At 49.3% G+C, this 27,023-nt stretch overlaps 1 long non-coding RNA gene across 1 annotated transcript; it reads right to left on the reverse strand.

Moving 5' to 3' along the window:
- Positions 1-19,628: 19,628 nt before the first annotated feature.
- Positions 19,629-23,727, reverse strand: LOC137167531 (uncharacterized). Its single transcript, XR_010924132.1, has 3 exons — positions 22,947-23,727; positions 22,817-22,843; positions 19,629-20,181 (listed from the first exon to the last, which is right to left on the reverse strand). It is a non-coding gene; the product is annotated as an uncharacterized lncRNA (long non-coding RNA).
- Between the last annotated feature and the right edge of the window lie 3,296 nt (positions 23,728-27,023).

Raw genomic sequence — 27,023 nt, forward strand, 5'->3', positions numbered from 1 at the left:
CAGGCTTCACAAGCTATCTGAATCCAGTAATGATTTTGAAGAGACTCCTGCTTTTGTGTATACTGTAACAAATTGAACGGAAAACCAAAAACAAAACACTTTGTTAACAAAGAATGAAGTTTTCCCAATGAAGCTCATGCACTTCCAGATTGTCAAGTGCAGCAAAAATTATTTTCAGTGTTGTTATAGCTATGTTGGTTCTGGGATATTAGAAAGACAAGGAGGGTGAGGTAATATCTTTTATTGGACCAAAGTCTGTTGGTGAAAGACACAAGCTTTTGACCTAGATAGAGTTGAAGAAGAGCTCTGGACGGTTCAATAAAAGATATCTTCTCAGCCGCCTTGTCTCTTTGATATCCTTATACTGACACTGCTACTACAACACTGCATACAACATATTTAATTATAAGTAAGTGAAAGTTTAGTGTTGAATGGGATTTTGTGAGAAAAGGAGTGGGTGAAAGGATTATAATATTTGATACGTGTGGGCTTGTTCCTGGGGAATAGTCTCAGTGTTTGGTTGCAGAAGAGGTGTTGGTAATCCTTTTCAGAACTAGCCAAAAACCAAGTTTCACTTTAGCACAAAGGTGTTTGATTTTGTCTTACCATTGTCATTTGCAGAGTGTAAATGTGTGTGTTCTAGGTGTACTGGGCCATTGTTTAATGAGGGTAGAGTTAAGATTTTGCTGGCATGTACATTATCTCTATTTCCTGGTTTTCAGAGATTTTAGTTTTGATGAACTCAGCAGGGCAGAAGCCTTAACATCAAGGAACCTTAACTCTATGTTAACAATGCTGTGAGGTTTGTTTGTTTGGGTTTTGTTTGTTTTGCTATTTAATTTCTAACTATTTTAAATTGAAAGGCTTGTTGTAACAGTTAGTGGTCATTTAGGCAGTTGTACTTCTCATCTACATTTTGCAGTTGATTCACTACAGTGGCTAGGGAACAACAAAACAACTAGGGAGAATCTGGAGTTGACAGTCCCCTCTCACATCCCTAACCCTCCAACTTCCTCTGCCATCCATCCCATATCACCACTCACATTTCTCCAAAATAATAATAGAAACTTTGACAGAGGCAGATGTTACCCACATTTACAGTCATTCTCAGATTTGTGCCAAGAGTGGGTTTCAAACTTCATAGTTGGTAGAATCTGTGAGTTTTATGAAATTTTGTGGTTTGGTTGGTTTTGTTGTTGTTTTGTTTTTTGGAGCAGGCTATATCTTGGGAATCTCTTGATCAAATGACTCTAAATTTGAATAATTAACCCTACTCAACACTCCCACAAATCACAATAAATTTCAAGACAATCCATGTAAGCACACAATTTTAGAGCACTTAGAAGAATAATAATTTAATGGGAAAAATAGAGGGAGGATGGAGGGCTCCTCTACACAATCAGCTGCTGTGACTCAAACCACTCTTTCTTCTTGTGGAGCCAAGTGAATCTGGAGCACTTGGCTGTTGGATTATATATGTGGGCTAGGAGCTAGTCCACAAAGGGATTTAGGCAGTGCAATGCTCAGCTCCAGAATCCTAGAGATCCACTCCTGCATACCCTACAGCCCCGAGGAACATTAATCTAGGAGGTAGAAGCTCTGGGTTCAAGTCTCAGCTCCAAATCAGGCAAAGCAAGTATTAAAACTTGAGGCTCCCAAATCTCCTGTGAATGCTCTAACCAATGGTAAGGAGTGGGGGGGGGGGGGAATGAAGAGTTAACCAGGGAGCCACCCAAAATTCCTCATCAGCTTGCACTTGGCTATTTTTTTGTGAGCCCTCCGATTGGATCAGGCCCTGCAGACATGACAGGTGGGGGAAGACCTACTTTGTGAATGCCACTAGGGTTTAGCCAGGAACTATGGTGTTGAGCAGCTCAGCTGCATCAGAACTTGGGTAGCTTTGCACATGGCCACCAGCAAAGAAAATTAGGCACCTAGAGGACTTTACCCATGGACATTTAGTCACCTACAGGATTAGGTGGCAGCTGAGCACGGGTTTGGAGGATTTCACTGGTGCATAAATTTTGTATTTAGGTATCTAAAGTGGCATTTAGGCACCTGAGGCGCAGATCTTCAGTGTTATTTATGTATCTATTGACTTCATTGAGGATCTGAACCCACGTCACTTTGTGGATCTCTGTGTCTTTGTGTCTATGACATATGAGTGGGAAACTCTACTAACCTCTTACCTAATGTTGGATAATTTTGGCTTAGTCCTTAAAAGTTTACAGTAGTACAATCATCATTTCTGTAGCCCTGTTGGATGACAAGTGGTAATTTTAACCTCCCAATGCTTAAGGACTGTATAAATACTGCAGTTTTCACTTTAAGCCAGTGCAATTTATTTCTTTTAAAGAAGTGGCCAGTAAGAGCTGCACATATTTGGAATAGAAGCATTTGTGCAAGCAGAAGTGGATAGTGCTGGTGAAGTGTCTACATTTCCAAGATAAATGCAGTTTTATAACCTGGATATTCACACCACAAACATGGAGTGTGTGTTTTGTAGTTTAGATAAGTATTTTCCAAGGAGCCTAAGGAAGCTGGGTGCCTAGATCCCAATGAATTATAATGGGAATTGGGTGCTTAGCTCCCTTAAATGTCTGCAAAATCAGTATTTATATTTCAGTAGCACCTAGAAGCCCCACAGGTAGACCAGGACTCCACTCTGCTAGATGTTGTACAAGCACAAAACAAAAGACAATCTCTGCCCAAGAAACATATAATCTAAGCAACTAGTTCTCCACCTTGTTGTCAGTCTCAGCAAAGAAGCCAATGATGCAATGAGCCACAGAGACTGAGCTCCTCTCTCATCTTTGGACAGAGGCCCCACCGGGTGAGGGCTAAGAACCAATAGCCAAGGGCAGCATGTGTGAGGGGAGCTAGCACTGGGGGCCTTGCACTGTACAGGGTGTGGGATAAACAGAGAACTCCAGGTTCCCAGGCTCTCGAGCCACTTGTCCATTCTGGCTGCAGGAGGGAGCCTGGGACAGAGGGGCCTAGAAGAGTCTGAAGTGTGGCTACTTGGGATCAGGAAAGGAGTAGTGACTAGAGATGCTGTTGGAGAGAAAGCGAGTTAGAGGGACTGCTCTGCAAGTGGATACAATGTGGCAGCCCTTTAACCATAAAGTGAATGGAAACATTGGTGCATCTTGAACTGGTTACATTCTTGTCTAAACCCCAATTTTCCATTTTAAAAAAAAGTTTGACAAATGTTTAAACAGCCACACAAGGGATGCCCACAAATCCCCCAACCCCTTAAGCTAGGATAAGCCCTGCGTACCAGGGATGCTTGTGCTCACAGAACAAAGAGATGGGGGAATCTATTCTATACAGGAGGGGAGTGAAATTCTGATCAGTCCTCTGCATATATGTTGGAAGTTGTTCCTCTTTCTTCAGTGAATAGGAAACCTCTTCCCTTAAATGTCGATTTCACCTTTTCTATTTTTCTTTCACCTGGAAGCCCCTTGGCTGCTTCTTCACTTCCACTGAGATTTTAGGATGGACCCTGCAGTGGGCTGTGGGCCAATCATAGGACTGGCAGGGACCTTGAGAGATCATCCAGTTCAGTCCCTGGCACTCATGGCAGGACTAAGTAATTCAAGATCATCCCTGACAGGTGTTTGTCTAGTCTACCCTTAAAAATCTTCAATGACGCCTCCCTAGGCAACTTATTCAAGAGCTTAAGCACCCTGACAGTTAGGAAGTTTTTCCTAATGTCCACCTTAAGCTGCCCTTGCTGCAATTTAAGTCCATTGCTTCTTGGCTTATCCTCAGTGGTTAACTAGAACAGTTTTCCTCCCTCCTCCTTGTAACAAACTTTATATACTTGAAAACTATTATCATGTCCCCTCTCAGTCTTCTCTTCTCCAGGCTAAACAAACATATTTTTTTTCAATCTTCCCTCAGAGGTCAAGATTTTTAGACCTTCAATCATTTTTTGTTGTTGTTCTATGAACTTTCTCCAGTTTGTCTGCATTTTTCCTGAAATGTGGGGCCCAGAACTGGATACAATACTCCAGTTGAGGCCTAATCAGCACAGAGTATAGTGGAAGAATTACTACTCATGTCTTGCTTACAACACTCCTGCTAATACATCCCAGGACGATGTTTGCTTTTTTTGCAATAATGTTACACTATTGACTCATATTTAGCTTGTGATCCACTATGACAGCCAGATCCCTTTTCGCAGTACTCCTTCCTAGGCAGTCATTTCCCATTTTGTACATGTGCAACTAATTGTTCCTTCCTAAGTGGAGTACTTTGCATTTGTCCTTATTGATTTTCATCCTATTTACTTCAAATCATTTCTCCAGTTTGTCCTGATCATTTTCAATTTTAATCCGATCTTGCAACCCCTCATCTGTTATCATCTGCAAACTTTATAACTTTGCCATTATCTAAATCATTGATGAAGATGTTGAACAGAACTAGACCCAGAACTGATCCCAACAGGAGCCCACTCATTATGTCCTTTCAACTTGACTGTGAACCACTGATAACTACTCTCTGGGAATGGTTTCCAACCAGTTATGCACCCACTTTATCCATCTAGGACATGTGGGGCTCCACTGACTTCAGCTGGGCTCCTCATGGGGCAGAAGCGAAGGGCAAATGCAGCTTCAGGGGCTAAATTTGTAGTTTGATTCCTGAGCCCATTGCCAGACTGTTGAGTTTTCTGGACACAAATAACAAGGCTTTATTTCCAATGTATTTATCATTCAAGTGAATGAACCAAGAAAGAACCATAATAAAATATCTCTGAGAGTAATGCAGTCTGTATCTTACATAGTAATTTGCCCTGGATTGAACACAAAATGGCATCTGTTCTCCAAAAGGGAGTAGGGCTCCAGACCTTTCAGTAAGTTGCACAGAAGAAACAAAAATGCTTCACACACATGAATGGTCTCAGAATTTTACATGGACAACATCTAATAACTCATTGACGCACTCCCCTTCCATCCATTCATGACTGCCTGGATTACCTCCTTCCACTATTAACATCACAGTGGCAGAGACAGCAGCCCTTCACATGGACAAGAAATACTAAGAAAGCATTTGATATATGTTTTAACTTCTTCAGTGTGATTTAGCAGCTGCAAATAAGGAGGCGGAGCCAGGACCATGTGATCTGCCAGCTGCCTGGAGAGCACAGCTTGAGCAATGCACCACGACAACGCCCAGACTCTCATCATACTGGCAAGCAGACATGTTCCCTAGAATTATATGGCCATGGGCCCAAAATAGGGCAGCAGTCCACTGGCCATGCCCACTCCATAAGAGAGGACCTGGGAAAAAATAAGGAGGAATAAAACCAAGAAGCAGGTGTTTTGTTTCACTTCTGGTTCTTATTTATTGTTATAATTATTTATTTGTATTGCAGTAACACCTAAGGAGTCATGGAGCAGGACTACATTTTGCTGGGTGCTGTACAAATACAGAACAAAAAGAGGGTCCCTGTGTGACAGATATAGCAAAGTCCTGCAATATCTTTCAGAGATCTTACTGCATTCAATTTAAGTAGCTTTGGAGACTATTGTATGATAAATGCAAAGTTTCGTTTTTATTGTGGATTGTATGTAATTTTTCTAGGGGGAAGACTTGGCCAGTGTAAACTCTAGGAAGTGTTATGAGATTCAAATGACTATTTTAAGCAATGTACCAGATAAGAAGGAACTTTTGGGATAAATAAAGTTAAGTGGGTTTCCTAGGAAATATGAGGAGGTGGGGAAGGAGGGAAGTGAATGCAAACTCCCACCTCTGGACCCAATCTTCTGAAGCTACGACCTGAGAACAGAACCATGGTCATGGTCCCAAGATCAAAGGTCCAAACTGTATAAAGAAACAACTCTCAGATTCAAGGGTCTGTTTGTTCTGAGCTGAAACTGTTATGAACTTGTGACCATAGAAAAACCCCATGGTGGGGTTTGAAGGACTGTTCACCTGCCAGAACCCTTATTGGAGCTGGGAGTGATCTCTGGCAAAGCTTATTAGCACACCTATAACTTCTTTTATTGTTTTTTAATATCTTTTCTTTGTAATGCTTTCACCTTAAGAATAAATGTGCTTCCTTAGAGACTGCTGTGTGGTAATATAACTATGGGCAATGATGCTGTTTATAGCCCCTGAGGAGATGACAGTGTAGACCATGAAATTTCAGCTAAGATGGGCCTACTTATAAAATTAAACTACCAAATTAATAAGTGCATATTGCAGAGTGTGTGAAATGGTGACTGGAGTCCCTTTTGAAAAGGGGTGATTGTTTCTCATTGCAACACACCCATGCTGTCTTTCTATTCGAAAAGTATGTTGGTATTTCATTAAGGTAACTGTTTATTAATTGCCTCTCTGTCTGGACCATTTTCCCTAATGAATTTATCCTCTGGGAGTAACTCATCTATGCAGTAAACAGACGTGTTAAATGCAGGGCGTGCTAGACCTCCATGGCTCCAGACCTCTCAAAATACCTTGTGATCAAAGCTAATGGCTGGATACCATCCCAGGTGTTGCTCAATTTAATCACAACAACCCCAATACCCCTTTGTTTGAAGGGTGGAACACTGAAACTAAAGAACAAATCTAGGTGGTTAGCACCTTTTCACTAATTAAAGCACATGGGTCTCTCCTTCTTGTATTGTTTTCTGGAATTCCTGTGGTTACTCATGTAAATTACCAAAATGCTTTGAAAAACATTGGATTTAAGAATATAAAAGAGAAGCACTGGATATAAGCAAGCAGGCAAGCTTCAAGAGAAGAGGAATCACTCTTGACAAGAAACTGAGAAAAACTATCATCTTGCCCAGCTGCCTTCTGAGACCACGGATCCAGGCTCTCGGGGGAAGCTGCTAAGAAACCATCACCGCCTCTTGCCTGCATTGGTGAGGATAATTGCTTTTGCAGCTAAAATATACTGGACTTTTGGTTTGGGGGCTCATTTGATATGTTTATAAGTATAGTAATTAAAGCCTTTCTGTCATGATCGAACGAGAGTCGTGTCAATTCCTGAGCACACTAACAGCAGATCCCAGTCTGTGAGGTAACAGGGCCGTACGCTCTGCATACGATAGCACAGGCAGGTGCATGAGCAGCATGGTGGGACAGGCTCGTAGTAAGGCCTGCTGGGAGAGGAAACGGTATAAAAGCTCGATTTGGCTGAGAGAAAGAAAGCTTTTGACTTGGATACTGGAAGGGGAGCAGCTGATGCTACTGTGTCCCTCCTGTCAGAGGCCCCGAGGAGGAGCCGGACAAGGGCTGAGTGGCTGGACACTGGTGATCTGCCAGGGATGCCTGGAAGTGCCGTAGGTCCCTGCAGCCATGGACTGAAGGTGGGAACCCCTGGAGCCTTGGGGAAGGACTCACAAACTCCTGCTGTAAGGTGAGACTGGCTGTTTGCCAGACCCTACGCGAGGGAGCTGGGAGTGTGAAGAGACACCTTTATTTATTTTTAGTGGTTTATATTTTTTTGTTATCATAAACAAGTGGTGGGAATGGAAACTTTATTTTGTAAACTTGAAGCCCTCATGCTCTTCCCAGCCCATCAGGGAAACTGAGGCAGCAGCTGTATCCTGCCACGAGGGATGTGAGCGCTCCTCCCCACAAGGACTAATGTGCTGCGGATAGTGTGTGTGTCTCTTGTCTTCCTATCATCCTCCTCATGTTTCCCTCTGCGTGCTGGGGAGGGGCTGTCTCCGAAGGTGAGGAAACACCAGCGGAAGGTGATGTCCGCTGAAGGAAACGCTCTCCACTCATGTGGGAAAGGGCTTTTCCCTGGTCTCTGCCTATAACTGGCAGGGCTCAGCACTGATGTCTCCTCCCTGGGAAAGAACGTGTCAGTCTCCAGCTTACTGCATGGGTGAGAGCTCAAACAGCTGGGTTGTTCTCTGGCTGGCTGTGCACAATGCTTGGGAACCATTCCTAATTAGACCACGTGTGACCAGGTGCACACACACACACCCTAACCACCTCACTAAAACTAAAGCAGCAGGGAGAGAAAAAGATTTGTATGACAGCTGCAGTTAGAGGTGCTAGTGGAGATCAGAACCCTGGGGGACGGGACAGGGCACAGACAGAGCGAGACACAATCCCAGCCCCAGCTGAGCTCAGGGCCCTGCTGTGCTGGGTGAGGCACAGACACACAGCAAGAGACAGGCTCTACCCAACAGCTCACACGCTACCTCGCTGGAGGTGGGGTCATTATCCCCATTTTACAGAGGAGGAGCTGCAGCCCTGGGAAATGAAGGGACTTGCCCCAAGGGTGTGGGGAACAGAATCCCAGCCTGGTGCTGTAACCACGAGTCTGCCCTTCCCCACACAGCAGCTCAGTCGTCCTGCGCTCAGGCTAATTCCATAGCCCAGCCCCACCATTAAACAGCCCCCCCCCCAAATCTCATGCCTAACTCCCACTGAAATGAACCTGGGCCTCAGTTCCCCATCTGTAACGGTGTGTGTGTGTGTGTGTGTGTAAACAGAGGGATCGCTGCCCTGCCTTGTCGGGCTAAACACATGAATGGGTCAGGGTGCCTAGATGCTGTTGTAATGGGGTCTATAGAGGAGCCTAGCAGATGGGACCTCTGGGGTAGTGCAGTGCTACTGCAGGCTTCAATGGGGTGTGTTGAATTGTGAATCGTCCTGATAAAGAGCCTGTTTTGGCAAACACAGGATATTACCGCCGTGCACAGTGTGCTGGAGGAGCAGGCAGTCTGGGAGAGCTGGGGCTGTGTGAGTTGATTTTACCCATTCCCCATGTGCGTGTCTGTGTGTGTTTTGGTGTGTGTGTGTGGTGGTGGGGTCATCACCAGAGGCTGTGAAGGAAATGAAGGTGGCTGACCCAAGCCCAGGCCCACCCGTGCGGACCCGCAGTGAGCGAGGCCCAGGAGCAGGTGAATGATGGTTACTCTGGTGGCGTCTGTTGTCACCAGCCCTGGCGCTGCGCACAGACGCGCCCTGGGCTCATAGGTGCTGCGGCAGAGCCGGGTCGGGCCGGGCGCCTCCGCTGTTCCTCGCAGGAAGGGGCGAGGCAGCGCCGCAAGCGGATCACAGGGGGGGTCTGGGCCGGCTGCCGGGCCCTGCTCTCCCCCCGGGGCGCCGCCTTATTTCTGCAGGTCCTGCCCCGGGCTCCGGGGAAACCCACAGCCCGTCGCGCGCCTGGCTGGAGCCACCTGTGGGCGTGACGCCGGGCTCCGAGCGCTGCTGGGATTGGCCAGGGCCGCTGTTGATTTCCACGTTCCATTGATGCTTCCGGAGCCTGGGATTTCTTTGGCTCCTGGCGGGTCAGCCCTAAAACAATGAGCGGCCAATCAGAGCAGGGGGAGGAGTCAGAACAGTTTTCCTGTAACTGGGACCCATCGTCTTCTTGCTGCTTCTCCGGATTGCTGGGGCTGCTCCTCCAGCCCTGGGGCTGCTCTGTGAACCCGGGTGAAACTAACCTTCCGTGGCTGATCTGTCCTGCGCCGAGCTGGCCGGGGGGCTGCGGACCAGGTGAGCAGGGGGCTGCAGACAAGGTGGGGGAGTCGGGCTGGCTCCGTCCTGCCTCCCCCCTGCTGTGTCTGTGCATCCAGCTCCGCTCCCAGCTCATTTGCCCAGTTACGAGCCAGGGGGTGCAGGGAGAGCTGGGGCGGCGTGGCGCGGGGGATTGAACCACACAGAAATCGCCCACGAAGGCAGCACCAAGTGATCACTGCCGGGGGTGGGTGGGTGGAGACAAAAGAGGAGGAAGAAAGGGAGGAAATGGGGGAGAAGAGAAGGGAATTAAAAAGCCAGGCGGGGAGAGGCGGACGAGCAGGGGCTGCGGGCGAGGCGAAGCGAAGCTGCCGCAGGGACCCAGGCGGAGTCCCAGACCCCGGCACAGGCCGGCTTTCTTCCTCTGCTCCTGTCTTGCTCGCTGTTGGAGGGAAGCGACTCTCTGGTTTGCTGGCCCCGTCCCAGGCCGGGTGCGGCGGGCGCTGGGTCGGTGGCGAGGCGCGTGTGGACCAGGCAGGGCAGGATTGTCACCGGGCAGCGTTTTCTACCCCGCGGGGCAGGGGCAGTGACGGGCCAAGGGGCCGGGCAGGGAGAACCGGGCTCCCTGCATGTGCCCAGCGGATTCGTACTGGGGGAACTGCTGCACTTTCTCCTCCCGGCTCCCTCTGCCCGGGCAGGTGATGAACAGGCCGGGCAGGACTCGGTGTGTCTCGGCCCATGTTGGCAAACAGCGATTTCGCCGCACGCGAACCGACGGGGGAAAATTGCTGTTGATGATCAAACTGTACAGCTCGGTACCGTGGGAAAAGTGCTGCAGGAGACTTTAATAAAGCCACAATCCAGGGATTAGACTTGGGAGCTGGGCTGGTTACAGACGGGCTAGGAACCGGATGGTAAAACCAGGGATGGTTTGTGGCTAGAAGGACATATGGTTTCTATATTTGGACATATGATGTTCCAATATGCAGTTCAGTGCTTTACACGGCATTTAGTTTTGGAACCTCAATGTCTCCTGTCACTGTATAATTGTCGGCTTTCCCCCTGCGATATCTTCCCCTAAATGTCTACATTCCTTCTGCTGGCTCTGAGCTGAGCCAGAACGGACTCCTCGCCCCACAGCCCGATGAGATCTAAGACCTCTGGTCGACTCCATGCTGGAGCGCGTTTGGGCCTTGCCGTAGCCATGCGGAGTACAGCGACAAAGCTCTTTCCATGCTGGCTGCACAGGAAATGAACATTCAAATTTTCCCGGGCCATACGGGAAGGGGGCATTTCCGGGTCATGTGCCCATGTAACAGCAGAGTGCGAATGTCCAGAGCAGTCTCAACGGGGCATTGGGGGATACCTCCCGGATGCCGTTAACATCACATTAAGTTACGTCCTCTCTACACTGACAAAATCGAGCCAATAAATTTGAATTAGGCGCTACACCACTTGCGGAGGTGGTTTTATTATATCGACTTTTGCCGTGATTTGAGTTGATGGAATTGTGGTGCCAGTGTAGACACAGGGTTACGGAGATCGACGTAAGTGATGTTACATCGACCTCTGTTGCCACTGTAGGCCAAGCCTAAGACTCTAGCTCTGAGTGTCTCAGATGACGTCTATAACATCTCCGCCCTCAGAGCGACCTACCTGGATCAATTGAGAGGTCAATGAAGACCTGCTCAATTGATTCAGAAGTCAAGGCTGGTAAACCACCCCCTCAAGTGGCGAAGCGCTGCCTCTACGGGAACACAGTGCAGTGAAGACGCCATGCAGAAGGGAAGCACAGCAATCGACGGGAGTTACGCAAGCTACTCTGTTTAGCTTGCGTAACTCCCATCGACTGCCACCGAATCGCCAGGTAAGTGTAGACCAGGGCCCAGCCCACAACGCACTGTTACAAAGATATTAGCCATTGAATCTGGTCTGCAGCATGAGGTGCTGATCCAGACCCTCCATATACAGAGTCACGGCTAAAATGTGACCTGCTTTTAAAAACTGCTGGTTCATTTGGGAGTTCATGAGGATCCCACCCCTCCTCCCTGGCCTATGGGATAATTAAACCAGTGCAAACTCCTCTGGGGACATGTTTACTACAGTTTAAGGCAGCTTTTTTGGGGGTTAGTGCAAGTAAATTAGGAACAGGTTTAAGCTAAGTTGAATGAAGGGCTCCCACTCAGGGGTTAAACGAACCAGTGCAAGTTTATGTGTAGAAACCCAACACCACGTGCAGTTTGCCCTACATCCTAGCGCCCCCAGCTGCAGACTCTGCTGCCCTAACAGATTCCTGCTCCCCTCGTGCTGTAGCAGACACAGACTTGGCTGAATGCTGCTCCCGTCCACCGCCCCAGCTAGAGAGCAGGGACTGACTATGTAACTGACAGGGACTCTGGAGTCTGTGGGCCTTGGGGCCCATCTCATCACCCTGTAGAGACCATTGGGCCTTAGCAGGGGGCCAGAGACTCCCCTGAGCTACAGGGACAGGTGCCTGTGAACTGTGAGCCTGGAGCCAGGTTCTGGGCTGCTCATGCTTCTCTTTCCCGGTGAAAGAGCCGACAATGCGCAGTGATGCTGAACCCTGGGCAGTGCTTGTGGGAAAGTCAGGCAGGGCCAGATTTATCAGTGGGATTTATGGCCTAGATTCACAAAGGCACACAGGGATCGGCTGACCCGTGCTGGTTCCTCGTCTCCTGCTGCTGGCTGAGCCACCCCACTCCCAACGCAGGGCGTGCGCGGACGAGGGAACAGGCTGAGGCTTTGCAGGCCCACGTGGGGAGTGGAGAGAGGAGATGCCAGGAACACAAACCAATCAAGGTCCTCCTCTTTCCCCTCCCCCATCCAATAGTGGGATTGAATTAAGCTCAATACAAGGCTCTTGAACCAATTTAACAGAATCTGCAAAGCGATGACTCAGTGCTGGTCTACGCCACAAAAATATTTCAGTGTAACAATACACACCCCAGAGTGACAGTTACACTGACCGAAGTGCAGGTGTAGACAGCACTATGGCTGCAGGGGAGCGTCTCCCACCCACACAGCTCTACCTTGGCGAGAAACAGTAACCATTAAGCCAATGGGAGAGCGCTTTTCCATCAGCTTAGAGCATCATCACCAGGAGTGCTACAGTAGTGCAGCTGCACCGGTGCAGCTGTGCCACTGAAATCTGAAGTGTGGACCTGTCTTAAACCAGTCATCAGTTAAAAATGCACCTTTAGTTAGGCCTTGTCTGTACAAACTTTTATCCTGGTGTAACTATTTCAGGGGGTGATATTTCTACTGAAGAAGCTAAATCAGTACAAACCTGCATAGATACAGTTTTGTCAGTAGAGGAGCCCCTCTGGAATAAGAGCATCAACAAGCAGAATAAACAATGATGGTTCCACTGATACCAAATTCTCACTTTATCTTACACTGGTTTAACTTTCCCACCTGGACAAGCCCCGATATAACTGCACCCACAGCAGCAGTTTTACTGTTGTAACGACACTAGTAGAGTTAAAGCAGTACAATGTATGTGTGGACAAGGCTGTGCAGTGTCTAGAGAGCTAGTGAATTACACTGGACAGAAAAGAGGAAGAAGGGTTTAGAGTCAGAATTGTCAAACACTTATTTAACATCAACAGCTAATGAACATTTTGAGTTAATAAAATATCTGTAAAAGATTCACCATCTCCAGCCCTTTAATGAAGGAGTTTAGCTCAAAGTAAATCTTCCTGGAGCCTTCCCAAGAATTCTCCAACAAAGCCAGCGAAGATGTGACCTGCCATTCCTACATTATAAGACCAGCAGAAAGAACACGCCCCCAACCATTGAGTAGGAAAAACAAAACAAAAATTTTCTTTAAAATTCCTTTGGTGTTTCTGTTGCCAAGCCTGAGTGTGCAACATGAGCCAAAAACAGTGTCAGGAAAGTGTCCCAGACATGCTGTCCTGCTCACTGTCTGCCCCGTTATTTCTCCATCGTATCTTGTTTGATTTGCCCCAAACTTTCTGGAAACATTCTACCCAAGATCCTGCACGTGAAATTACTAGTGGAGAAGTTTGATGTTGGGGCAATGAGAGAGACAGGCAAAAAGTCAGGGACACGGGGAATCTGGTTCACCCTTGACTATGCAGAACCCAGTTTTTTTTCCAGATAAAAGCCAGACACTTGCCTTCCCACCCTGGGATTGTCGACCTCTTGCCATACTCATCTTCACAGACTCCATCACATGCGGCTTGGGAAGTTCCAGAAGGCAAGAGACCCACAGGATTCAACGATCCTGGATAAATACTGAGAGACTAGAGATTCCCACCTTATCATGCAGGCAGCCTCCTGAATGGGAACTGCAGTGTGAGCCTGAGATCCTGGCACTGCCTGCAGACCACGCAGATGGGGCTTGATCCTCTCTATGGAAAAGCTGCAAACTCTTCTGGTGTTTCTCACACCTGCTATCCCCTCCTGGGCCCTGGCTGACCCAAACCTTAGGGGTTTTTTTATTTTTACACATTCCCCCTGCTGCTTGTTGGGCTGGAAGTCTCTGTCTCCAGAGGACTTTTTCCTGCACTAGGGACAAGGGAAGTCTCTCCTGTAGCCTATAGAACTAGCCTGCTTGCTTGCATTATATAGATATGTATCTTTTCTTATAGATACAAGTATGATTGTGTGATTATAATAGAATTATAAATGTGTGTATATATATATTTTGCTGTAATGCAAGGTACCTTACAGGACATCCTGGATGACAGCTAAGTTATTATTATTACACACATATTCAGGAACTAGTGTTGAAAGTGTTGATGGTATAACAAAAACAAGACATATATGGTCATGTTTGTCCTAAACGAGTTAGCAGTTAGACATACTCGGGACCTTTGGCCTAGACAAGTGTTGAAAGTAATGATGTCAGGCATAAAAGGTGAGGAAATGGAATCTTTGAAATGGGAAGTAAAATGTCATGGATAGCCTTAATATTCATGAACCTACCAGCCTAGAGAGTATGCATACCCCAATAATTTGGGGGTGGACAATCCAAATATGGACTTAGGAGGACCCATGTTCTTAGGGTATAAGAAGGGGAAGCTCAAGCTGTTTGGTGCGATCGTCATCTACTCTTGCTTGAAGCTTCTTTTAGTTAGTGTTAAGATTTCTTCTTTATTCTATACTTAGTATTATTTGTAGTCTTAATTTATAGCTCTTAGCTCTCTAGCAGTGCTTATTGCACCCCTCTGCTCAAGAGTTGAGGAATCAAACATCTCTCTCAACCAGGGAAGCATATCATAGAAATATATAGATTATATGAGTCTCTAAAATTAAGATTGTATTATCCATTTAATTGTTTATTTTCTCTATCTCAGTTATTTGTCTATCATTTTACGTTATTTTAATAAAACAACCAAATTTGTATAATTTTATATCACTAAGAAACTTCCTGTTGTACACCCAGGGGTCCTTATAAAATTCTTCTGGAGCCTGATTTAGGACAAGAACCTTCTAATCCAAGCAACTGGCAAACCTATAACCCTATTAAATTACTAATACACTTAAAATCAGGCTACACTCCCCAACTCCTCAAAGCAGGGAGTAACCAAGACCCAGCAGCAGACCCACAGTTCATAGTGACAGATCCTGTAAATAGCCGGCCCAGGTGAGCTCCTCCTGGGAATGGAGCCAAGGATTTGCCACAGCCGTGGCACCTGGTCTCTGCCCCATGAAACCAGCTACAGGCCGAGCAGCCAGAACGCCCTGAGCTCAGCCATCTTAGGGTCTCTCCACAATTTCTCTTGCTTCCCCCAGAATCTCTCCTTAGACTCTTGCCCTTTGCACCGGCCTCTCCAGCGCGACTCACCAGAGGCTGCTGCTCAGGGCACCCGGCCTTGTAGAGACCTGCTGCCACCACCAACCAACGGATGCAGCCACAGTGAGAGCTCTGCCCGCCTGCTCCCCAATCTTCTCTGGGCAGCACAGGGCACCTACCAGGAGCCTCCCACTCTCCTTGTCCCAGTCGGATTTCAGTCCCTGGAGCTCTTCTCTCTCCTCCCTCACACACTGCAGGCAGCTCAGGCTTTGCTCCTGCAAACACAGACAAGGGCTCTGGGGGATGGTTTGGGTTCCTTGGTTTGTGCCCTGTGATAATATCGACACTGAGCAGAGTGAGGCTGGGGGAGCCCGTCCCCCTTCTCCAACCCACTGAAAAAGTGACCCCAGCTCTAAGGGAGGGTTGCCAACCTTGCATTTTAGTTTTTGCTGACGAAGATCTGAAGCTGATTTTTTTTTTTTTTTTTTTTTTTTTTTTTTTACTGACATGGTCAACTTTTTACTGACATCACTAAAAATATCAAACACTCATGTCACAGAAGTGTCCCTATTTCCAGTGTTCTGTACACAGGAATTTGGAATTACACAATTGTTTAAACTGCACTTAATTAATCAATTGGTTCATTGGGCGTGTGCAATACTAGAAAACAGGACATTGATAGAGGCAGGGTCATTGTAGTTTTATGATACAGGAAATTATTCTGAACAACAATCAGTGTCAAAACACAATATTTCTACCCAATTTCATGGACAGTTTCATTTATTTACAGGTTTATGGACAGTTAAAATTGTACATTGTTTTTACTGACCATCTGTAAATTTATGGACCCTTGGCAATGCTTAGGAGACAACACTCAGAGCCGCTGGGTCCAGCCCAGTGCCAATGTCTCCAGGAACATGGCTGTGTCCCATTATAGGGCAGTTCCCTGGCTCCAATTCAGGGTGCTCAGACAAGCCAGGGGGCTATGCAGCTTCAGAGACTGCTTAATTCCCAGAGAGGTTCCCGCAGCTGAAGGGGTAGCCCATTCACAATCAGGTATTTACAAATGAACGATGTCTTAATTGTTTTTATGACATTTGATGTCATCAAACATATCATGTGTTGTGCCTCCCCTCAGACTTTGCTCATAGATTCACTCACTAATTTCAAGAAATGAGACCAGTCAGTCATTTCTTACAGAAGCATTCCAGAAGATGCTGGATGAAACTCAGAAATTGGGATGAATTTCTTGAAGCAGCTTTATAGTCTGTGCTCTAAACCTCACCCGACAACAAAAATATCACCCTTTGGACTGATGTATGGCCAAGAAGGAAGGTTTCCCAGTGAAGTTTCACAAAATTTGATGAGAAGGGACCACAGCTTTAATGCAATTAAGTTAATCTGTGATTATTCAGTGAAGGAATACAACCCCTGCTCCGCTTATTTGCCAAACAACAATATTTATTGTGTCCTGATAACCAAGAACACAGAGAGCCCGGTAGTACCTGGAAATTAACAGGGGATATGGACAGTACATTTGAAATATTGTCCACAGCCAAACAAAAACATACAAAAAAAGGATGTGGTAGCAGAGATTTCTACATATAGGGAAATAGCATTTGTGGTTGGGGATGGTGTCTTGTTAATCAATTGAGAACAAAGAAGGGAGGATGTGTCTTTATTACTGATCATAGTAGCTGTAACAGAGTCAACTCACCACACTGGCGCCTCCTGCTGGCTATTCCAGGTGTGACATACTTGCAGCCCTCACCACCGGACTGGTGCTTCCTTCTGGTGAGCTGAGGAATAGCTTAAGCAGATGCCCACATCCGCAGCCTGTGCTCTGTCACCCTTCCTCGGGCTCACCCGTAGCCCATTTCGCCACCATCAGGCCCCACTGCCCTCTTCCTGGCCCAGCCCTCCAGCAAAGTCACAATCCATGCTCCTCCCCCCCCGCATTTCCAGCAGCCCTGGTTCCACAACTTACTTCAGTGGCTGCTACCACCTACCACCACTCAACAGACTTCCCTGGGTCACTTCCCCACAGCCCCAGCACCTCCTCCACCCTTGTATCAGGGCATCTGCTCTGCTGAGCTCCAGCAGTCAGCCCCTGCTCTGTCCTGTCCTGGGGTTGACCTCCTTCCACCTGCAGGGCAGCCAGCCTGAGCCTTCCCTCCAGGAACTCCTGGGATTGACTGCTCCTGTTCTGCTTGGCAGCTCCCTTTAATATTGGGCTCCTGGACCTTGATTGGTTATCCCACAGCTCCTTCCCAGTGGCTGCTTCTTCAAGGGCCCTCTTAACCCCTCCCTGGCCAGTGCAGGGCAGATGCCCCACCACACTAGGGTCTAGGTCTGCTAGCTAACACCCATCCTCTGGTTGGTTCCTGGACCCACCCCTCTCCCAGAACTGCTGTGATCTGTGCTGCCCATTGCCAGGAGATATCTCTGAAATCCTTCTCCAGCTATGTCCCTCAGTGGCAAGTGCAGTTTACTGTCTGGCTACTTCCCCAGTGGCAAAGGCAGAGACCCAAGCCCACCCACTACTCCAGCTCCCAGCCTAGGGACCCTATAGAAGGCAGCTACTTGCTGTATCCCCTTCAACTTCTCAGCTCATTTCCCATGGCTACTTCCCCACAGCCTCCAGCCCCCTCTGCACCATTCCTTCAGGGCCTCAGCCTGCAAATCCCCACAGCCAGCCAGAAATTGTACTTAGCTGCTCCACCAGCCCCTGCCTGCAGCACTGCTCTGTCAAACCACTCACTAATCTCACCCTACAGGACAGCTAGTTCTCCCATCTTAAGCTCCAGGGACTTACTAACCCTACTCTGCCCTGCAGTTCTTCTTATATGTGCCTGCTGGGCCCTGAATGGCTGCTCCTTTCAGCCCATCTCTAATTGGCTGCCTCCTGCACAGCCTTTCTAGAGCTCTGTAACCCCTTAGTGACTAGTCTACAGCAGATGCCCCATCACAGTAGGTAGAAGGATAAAAATGACATGAAATAATTATAACAGCAGTTCAAGGAATAGTATTTTATAATCTCGTCTGAGTTCACTGACATAATATTTTGCACAGTTAGTTCTTTGGCATCATTTTTTCACCTTATTACTTTTCAGTGGTGCAGAGTGAGTCCTGCAGAAGGCAGGTGTATGTGTCATGCCTTCCCATGGGAACCAGTTAAGACAATAAGCAGACAGAGAGAGACCAGCTGCACAACACGTACATCTGGGATGTTTATAACACATGGTCATTATGATGCACGTGAAATTGAACAACTTGCTCTGACAGCTCTATGATTATTTTGTTAGGATAAATATTTTGCATTTCTTCAAATGACACTGTTGAAATTCCAGTGATGCTGTTTAGAGAAGTTAAACGTCAATGTACATGTGAGTGAAGACAAAATATAAATGTTAATTCCATTTCTACAAATTTGTTTAGAGGCATGTTGTTGAAATGTAAATTAACATATTGACACCTTGTTACAGGAAAGACACTTTCTACATTAGAACAATCTCTCTTTTTTCCTCTCCGGATTTTACATTGAGATTTCACACGGGTAAAAATTCTGACAGGAGTGACTGATCCTCGTCCGTCACCATCTGCTACCCCTGGGCGAGGGGATGGAGAAAGATGACAGGTGCAGCAGCATGTGATAGGGCAGCAGAAGACATGAGCTGTCTGTCCATATTTCTTACCAGTATCACCTGTGCCGGGAGCTCTTTGTCGCACTGCATCGGGGTGGGGCAAACACATGGGCAGCAGGGGGAAAAGCTGCCTGGGCTCTTTCCTGTGAACAGATCCTATTCGCCCAGCCTGGGCCCCTCACTCACAGCCCTGGGGCTGGGCTCTCACCTTCCTCTGGCCCAGCTACCGAATCCCCTTTCCCAGCTGTCTCCATTCCCCACCCTCGCCCCATGGCCCTGGAATGAGCTCCCCCACAGGCTGAGGCTGCAGTGCAGAGCAGCCCGTATAGCACCCGCACTGCCCCCTGTGGCCGTTTCACTCCCTGCCATGGGCAGTGACTCCCCCAGGGCAGGAAATGCCGGGACCTTCCCCTCGCTCACTGGTCCCTTGCACTCATTGGGCCTCCCCCTCCCCCATCATTTCTGCCAGGGGCTCTTCCTCCTTGGGGGCCTCTCCCCTCCCCCCTCATTACATCCCCCCAGAGTCTTCCTCATGTCAGCTGGGCTCTTCCCTTCCTGCTGCTGCAGCCCCCTCCCTACCCCACCCTCAGCCTCCACCCCTGACATTGCCCCTAACCCACACACACCCTGCCCCCCCCCAGCCCAGGAGCCAGCTCCCCCCACCCCTTTCTCTGCTGATGCCCTTTAGACCCTCCCCTGGGCACAGGCCTGGGGGCTGCTCAGCGCTGGGAGGGGACAGTCTCTGCTGCGGGTGTCACTGTCAGGGACAGAGATTCCCTCCGGCCTGGGCTGGGACCGGGCAGATGATCAGGGGAGCCGCATTTTTACCCCCAGCATTGACACCAGGATTGAAATAAGGGCGAAGCGTCCCGGAGAAGATGTCGGTGAAAGTGAAGAGCTGGGACCTGTCAGTGACATTGTAAAATGAGACCTCGCCCGCTTCATAGTCCAGGAAAATCCCCACCCGCCTGGGCCTGACGCTCACAGGAAGGATGGTCCAGGAGGAGGTGCAGGGCTTGTATCCCCCATCCCTCAGCCACAGGACCCAGTATCCATTCTCAGGTGAGAGTGTGCCCGGTTCCTTCCTGCTCACAGATTCCCTACAAACTCCCAGAACCCAGTCAGTCTTGTCTCCCACCTGCACCTCCCAGTAACGCCTCCCGCCTCTGAACTTCTCAGAGGCCAGGACAATGGAATATTTATCAAATCTCTCAGGATTGTTGGGCAGATCCTGGCGTGTGTCTCCGGGTTTCACACGTTTCCGATCCTCAGACAGGACGAGGTAGGGATTTGCCGTGTCTGGATCCAGAGTCACGTCCACTGGGGAGACAGTCATAGAGTCAGGGCCAGGGAATGGGCTGGTCACTGGGATCAAAGGGAAATTAACCTGCATCCCATTAATCGGGGGGGGGGGGGGGGGGGTTGTTGCCCGTTAAGGGGAGTCAGGGCCCCTCTGCCCATGGGAGCGAACTTGAGGGGAAGGAGAGAAGGAGCGGGGGAGGGGTGGGGTGGGAAGGTGTCAGCGGGGGCAGGGCAGGGGAAGGCAACCCAGGGACAGGGGAGGAGCAGGCACAAGGGCGGGCGGGGGGGGAAGGGGAGGAGCAGGCACCAGGAGGACAGAGGGGGGTGGAGGGAGGGGCATGTTCCAGGGGCACAGGGAAGCAAGGGTAGGGGGGGCACCAGGGGACAGAGAGGGGTGAGGCAATGGGGGGGGCTCCAAGGGGCAGGGAAATGAGGAGAGGGGGGCTCTAGGGAGCAGAAGGGTGTGACGAGGAGGGTCAGGTGCCAGGGGTGGGGGAGGAGGAGTGGGGCAGGTGCCAGGTGCAGGGGGGAGGGAACGGGCAGGCACCAGGGGCACAGAGTGAGGCAGGAGACGGGGGCAGCGGGGGGGTCTAGGGCAGGGGTGATCACCGCAGGGCAGAGCCAGGGCTGGGGCAGGTGCCGGGGGGCAGAGTGGCGTGATGGGAGGGGCAGGTGTCAGGGGGCTAAGGCAGAAGAGCAGTCCCAGGGAGGCAGAGGGGGAGTGAAAGGAGGGGCTGGCCCCAGAGGACTAGAGGGAGCGGGGGAAGGGGCAGACGTCAAGAGGCAGAGGGGGATGGTGGTGGGCACCAGGGGCAGAGAGTTGTGAGGGAATAGGGGGCTCCAAAGGGCATGGGGTAGGAGGAGAGGGGTGTGCTCCAGGGGGCAGAGGGGCAGTGAAAGGTGGGGCTGGCTCCAGGACACTAGAGGGGGTGAGGGAAGGGGCAGGCAGGTGGGGCAGAGGGATCTCAATGGGAGCGGTGCACACCAGGGGAGCCAAGGATGGGGCCGGGGAATGCACAGGTGACAAGGTGACAAGGGGGGTGAGGTGAGGGGCAGGCACAAGGGGGCCAGAGGGGAGAGAGGGGAAAGGCAGACCCCAGGGGCACAAGGGGAGCAAGGAAAGAGGCAGTCATTAATGGGGAGAAGGTGAGGATAGTAGGGGTGGGTGCCAAGGGTACGGGGGTGGGGTGAGTGGAGGGGCTGGCACCAGGAGGGCTGAGGGGGGTGAATGGTGGGGTGGGTACAAGGAGGGCAGAGGGGGAAGGGTCGGGTACTGGGGGTAGAATGGGGGGGATGATGGGCAAGGGAGCACAAGGGGGGCAGAGAGTGGTGTGGCAAAGGGCAGCCTTATGGGGGCAGAGGGTAATGGGGGGGGGCACCAGGGAGGAAGAGGGTGGATGAGGGGAGGGGTAGGACCCAGAGGGTAAAGGGGGTGAGGGGAGGCACAGACAGCAGGGGGCCCAATGTGGGGCAAGAGAAGGGGCGGGCACCAGGGGGCAGATAGGGTGAGGAAAGAGAGGGGCCCCAGGGGCTCAGAGGAGTGAAGGGAGAGGCTGGCACCAGGGGACGGGGGTGGGGAGTGAAGGGTCAGGGGCTGGTGGGGGATGTGGAAGGTGGTGCAAGGGAAGGGGCAGGCACCAGGGGACAAGGGGAGGGTCTTGTGCCATTGAGTGATCAAGGGCTGTGGGACGTGAGAGCTGCGGGGTGGCGGTGCCGGCACAGAGAGAGCATGGGAGTGAGATGGGGAGCTCCGGGCTAGCAGGGCCCATTCACCACCCTTTAGGCACTGGCTGTGGGGGTCACTGCCGGAGGGGGGAGGGTAGATCTGGTGCCGTGTCCTGCTTGGCATGATTGGTACCTGGGGCAGCCCCAGGGCAGGAGCCTGCGGGGGCTGGGTGCTCTCCTGGGGTGGGCTGGGCAGACTGTGCTGGGGTGAGGGGACAGGCGGGGTATGTAGAGCAGACAGATGTCCTGGTTTTTTGGACCTCAGAGGAGGCGACCCTAACAGGCCCCCCAGCGGTGTTTGTGTGACTCTCCTGCCTGCCCCCTCCCGCCCCAGCTCTGTGCAGTAAGATACCCCGGAGTGCAGGGAGCCCTGGGCCTGTGGTGCTGCAATGTGTGTGCATGGGCCTTGGGCTCTCTGACTCCTCCTGGAGCTGCCCTGGACTCTCCCAGCATGCACTAATGCACACACAGCCAGGCAGCTTGCTGGGAGCAGACACACAGACACAAACACACAGCTCAGCCACAGCTGTGAGGCAGAAAATTACTAAATTACTAAATTACTAAACAGCAAATTACTAAAGCCCGCTCTGAGCATGTAAATCCAGTGGCTGGGAAGAGAGAGCTGGGCAGTTCAGTGCCAGTTATGGCCAGGTGAGAATGTCCATCCTGCACAGGCCAGCTACCGCCCTGGACAGCTGACAACGGGGTCAGTATTTCCTCACCAATCAGCCCTTTCCCACAGGGGGCATGTCCCTGCCCTGCAATAAACCCAGGTGTTGTCTGCCCCTTTCCATCTGCCCCAGTGACATTGCTGCTTCTAGCCCATTGAATGTCATAGGAAAATGCTTTGTGCAGGGAAAGGAGCAGAGAGCCTCCAGGGGGAGGAGGGGTCTCACCCTGGATAAAATATCAGCGGGATGTACAGTACCTGCGTAGGTTTGGGCGATTCTCCACCCTGCAACCAAGCACAGACAGAGGGGTGAGAACGCCCCGAACACAGACAGGCTGAGCAGGAGACAATGTCAGACAAGGGTGATACTGGGGGGAATGGAACTTACTGAGCTCAGCCTGGAGTTTCTCTAAAAGAAAACAAAGAGAAACGCGTCAATATCACATTATCTCACCAGGGGAAGCCAGTCAAAAAGGCCTTAAAGCAGGGAAGTTAAAATCCTTAGACTCGGCCTGGAGGCTACGTCAGCAACCAGAGCCTGGCACCCCCTGGGTAACAAAGGCATCAGCGAGGGGACAAATACAGTAACCCCGTCCGGCCACCTGGCCAGGTGCAAGAGAGTGTTAGAGCCAAACAGGGATCCCTCAGCACATGGCAAATATTAACCCTGTGAGCCAGGAGAAAGGAGTGTACAATGCAGCAGGCAACGTGTGTGATGGGAATTAGGAGGTTAGAATGGAATTAGCAGAGTGAACAGCCTGAAATATAAACCAAATACCAGGGAATCATTTCAGTCCATCAAAATCTATCTGTAGACAATCGATGGGTCCCTGGTTCAGCAGGGGATAAAGTGAGCAATTGGGGAGGATAAAGACAGTGCTGAAAGACTAACTGATTTTCATTACATCAGTTTTTACCACAGAGGGTGTAGGGGAAAGACCAGCCCTGGAGCGGCTCTTTTCAGGAAATAAAGATCAGAGGTTGAGATGTGAAGAGGAGATATTGGAACAAACTGATCAATGAAAAAGCCAGCAGCCACCAAGAGCAGAGGAGATCTCTCTCTAACATCTGCTGGGAGAGCAACGCAGCAGAGCACAGACAATCCAGGGAGGTTTTGCAGCGTGTTGCGGACAACTCCCAGGTGCAAGTGCTGGAGGAACCTACTAGGGGCCGTGCTCCTCTTGACCTGCTGCTCAGAATCAGGGAAGAATTGGCAAGGGAAGCAGAAGTGGGTGGTAACCTGGGCAGCAGTGACCATGAGATGGTCGAGTTCAGGATCCTGACAAAAGGAAGAAAGAAGAACAGCAGAATACAGACCCTGGACCTCAGAAAAGCAGACTTTGACTCCCTACGATAGGCAGGATCCCCGGGGAGGCTAATATGAAGGGGAAAGGAGTCCAGGAGAGTTGGCTGTATTTTAAAGAAACCTTATTGAGGGTGCAGGAATAAACCATCCCGATGTGCAGAAAGAATAGCAAATATGGTAGGCGTCCAGCTTGGCTTAACAAAGAAGTCTTTGGTGAACTTAAACACAAAAAAGAAGCTTCCAAGAAGTGGAAGCTTGGTCAGATGACTAGGGAGCAGTATAAAAATACTGCTTGAACATGCAGGAGTGAAATCAAGAAGGCCAAAGCATAATAGGAGTTGCAGGTAGAAAGGGACATGAAGGGTAACAAGAAGGGTTTCTACAGGTATGTTAATAACAAGAAGAAAGTCAGGGAAAGTGCGGCCCCTTACAGAATGGGGGAGGCAACTTAGTGACAGATCATGTGGAAAAAGTTGAAGTAGTCAATGCTTTTTTTGCCTCTGCCTTCACAGACAAGGTCAGCTCCCAGACTACTGCACTGGGCAGCACAGAACGGGGAGGAGGTGAACATCCCGCTGTGCTGAAGGAACAGGTTTAGGACTATTTAGAAAGATTGGACATACACACGTCCATGGGGCCAAATGCAATGCATTCGAGGGTGCTGAGGGAGTTGGCTGATGTGATTGTAGAGCCATTGGCTATCATCTTCAAGAAAGGGAAGAAAGAGGATTCAGGGAACTACAGACCGGTCACCCTCACCTCAATCCCTGGAAAAATCATGGAGTATGTGGAATCAAAGAATTAATCATAGAACTGATTATAGAATGCCTGGCCTGAAATTGATTATAGAAGGCCTGGCCTGAAACTGGGTAGCCTGAACTGTGATGGAAGCCCTCAAGTTAAATCATTGAGAGGATGCCCCAAACTGAGACTGAGATAAAGATGCTAAAATCCCACAGGACATCTCAGGACTACAATTTAAATGCAAACTCCTTTTGTGAACTCTAGCCCTTTTGAAGTCTGTGAACAGACATCTCCTGTTCTGATAAGTATCAGGGGTACATGCCCCCCTGTCTTCCTGGCCCCATAGGAATTTACTTGATACAGATTAGCATTTTAACATGTATTGTGTAGCCACCCATCTTCGGGTGATAGCCAGGGTACCTGAAACACATTGTATAATCAAATGGCTCTTTTGTCTTTCCTGTGAAAATAACTGGTGTATCCCATTGTACATATAATTGTCTTTCCTGAACTGTTAATCAAATTCCACTATACGATCAACATGTAAATGAACCTAAGCAACCACTATATAAGTCTTTTGTATCTGGTAGCCAGGTGAAATACATTTGCCTAGCATCCAGATATGCTGCTTGACTTCCCTATAGCCACCTGGGTTTTTCCTGTGGCTATAGTATTCCCCATAGCTATGGTTATGTGATTGTGTGTGTATCACAATTAAAGCTGCACCCGATCCAACTCTAAAATGTAGCTGTGTGACTTTATTTTTCCTCGACAAGCAGGTCATCAAGGAATCCATTTTGAGGCACTTGGAAGACAGGAAGGTGATCAGGAACAGTCAACATGGATTCACCATGGGCAAGTCATGCCTGACCAACCTGATTGCCTTCTATGATGAGATGACTGGCTCTGTGATGTGGGGAAAGCAGTGGATGTCATATTCCTTGACTTTAGCAAAGTTTTGATACAATCTCCCACTATATTCTTATTGGCAAGTTAAAAAAGTATGGGTTGGATAAATGGACAATAAGATGTATAGAGAGCTGGCTAGATCATTGGACTCAACCGGTAGTGATCAATGGCTCAATGTCTAGTTGGCAGCCGGTATCAAGTGGAGTACCCCACAGGTCAGTGCTGGGGCTGGTTTTGTTCAAAATCTTCATTGATGAGCTAGAGGATGGGGTGGATTGCACCCTGAGCAAGTTTGCAGATGACACTACGCTGGGGGAAGTGATAGATACGCTGGAGGACGAGGATAGGATACAGAGTGACCTAGACAAATTGGAGCACTGGGCCAAAAGAAATCTGATGCAGTTCAGCAAAGAGAAGTGCAGAGTCCTCCACTTAGGAAGGAAGAATCCCATGCACTGCTACAGACGGGGGACCGACTGGCTGGGCAGCAATTCTGCAGAAAAGGACCTGGGGGTTACAATGGACAAGAAGCTGGAACAGAGTCAACAGTGTGTCCTTATTGCCAGGAAGGCTAGTGGCCTATTGGGCTGCATTAGTAGGAGCATTGCCAGCAGATCGCGGGAAGTGATTATTCCCCTCTATTCAGCACTGGTGAGGCCTCATTTGGAGTACTGTGTCCAGTTTTGGGCCCCCACCACAAAAAGGATCTGGACAAATTGGAAAAAGTCCAGCGGAGGGCAAGAAAACTGATTAGGGAGCTAGAGCATATGACTTATGAGGAGAGGCTGAGGAAACTAGGCTTGTTTAGTCTTCAGAAGAGAAGAATGGGGGGGATTTGTTAGCAGCCTTTAACTACCTGAAGGGTGGGTTCCAGCGAGGATGGAACTAGTCTGTTCTCAGTGGTGGTAGATGACAGAACTAGGAACAATGGTCTCAAGTTGCAGTGTGGGAGGTCTAGGTTGGATATTAGGAAAAAGTTTTTCACTAGGAGGGTGGTGAAGCACTGGAATGGGTTACCTAGGGAGGTGGTGGAATCTCCAACCTTTGAGGTATTTAAGGCCAAGCTTTACAAAGCCCTGGCTGGGATGATTTAGTCGGGGTTAGTCCTGCTTTGAGCAGGGGTTTGGAGTAGATACCTCCTGAGGTTCCTTCCAACGCTCAGCTTCTATGATTCTATGAGATCCCTGCCAGATTACAAAGCTCAGGAGCTGTCAAATGAGGTCAGAGCGATATGACAGAGCTGCTAACAATAATATGCCTCTCATTAAAATCAGCTGCTGTTCTGGAGACTCGGAGGTTTGGGAATGTTGCAGCCAGCTTTACAGTTTGGTAGGAGTGATCCTGAGAATTACAGCCCAGTGAGCCTTATGTCAGTACGTGCTGAACTGGCTGAAACAACAACTACAATAGAAATCTAAAACAGCTCCATGACAATGATAGGATAATGTCTGAGTAGCAGAGCTGGAAAGGAAACCTGTGTCCCACTAATGTATTAAATTGCTCTGA

Source organism: Emydura macquarii, unplaced genomic scaffold, assembly GCF_026122565.2.
Source record: "Emydura macquarii macquarii isolate MOO-44397 ecotype Brisbane River unplaced genomic scaffold, CSIRO-AGI_Emac_v2 contig_2927, whole genome shotgun sequence".
Classification (NCBI taxonomy): domain Eukaryota; kingdom Metazoa; phylum Chordata; order Testudines; family Chelidae; genus Emydura; species Emydura macquarii.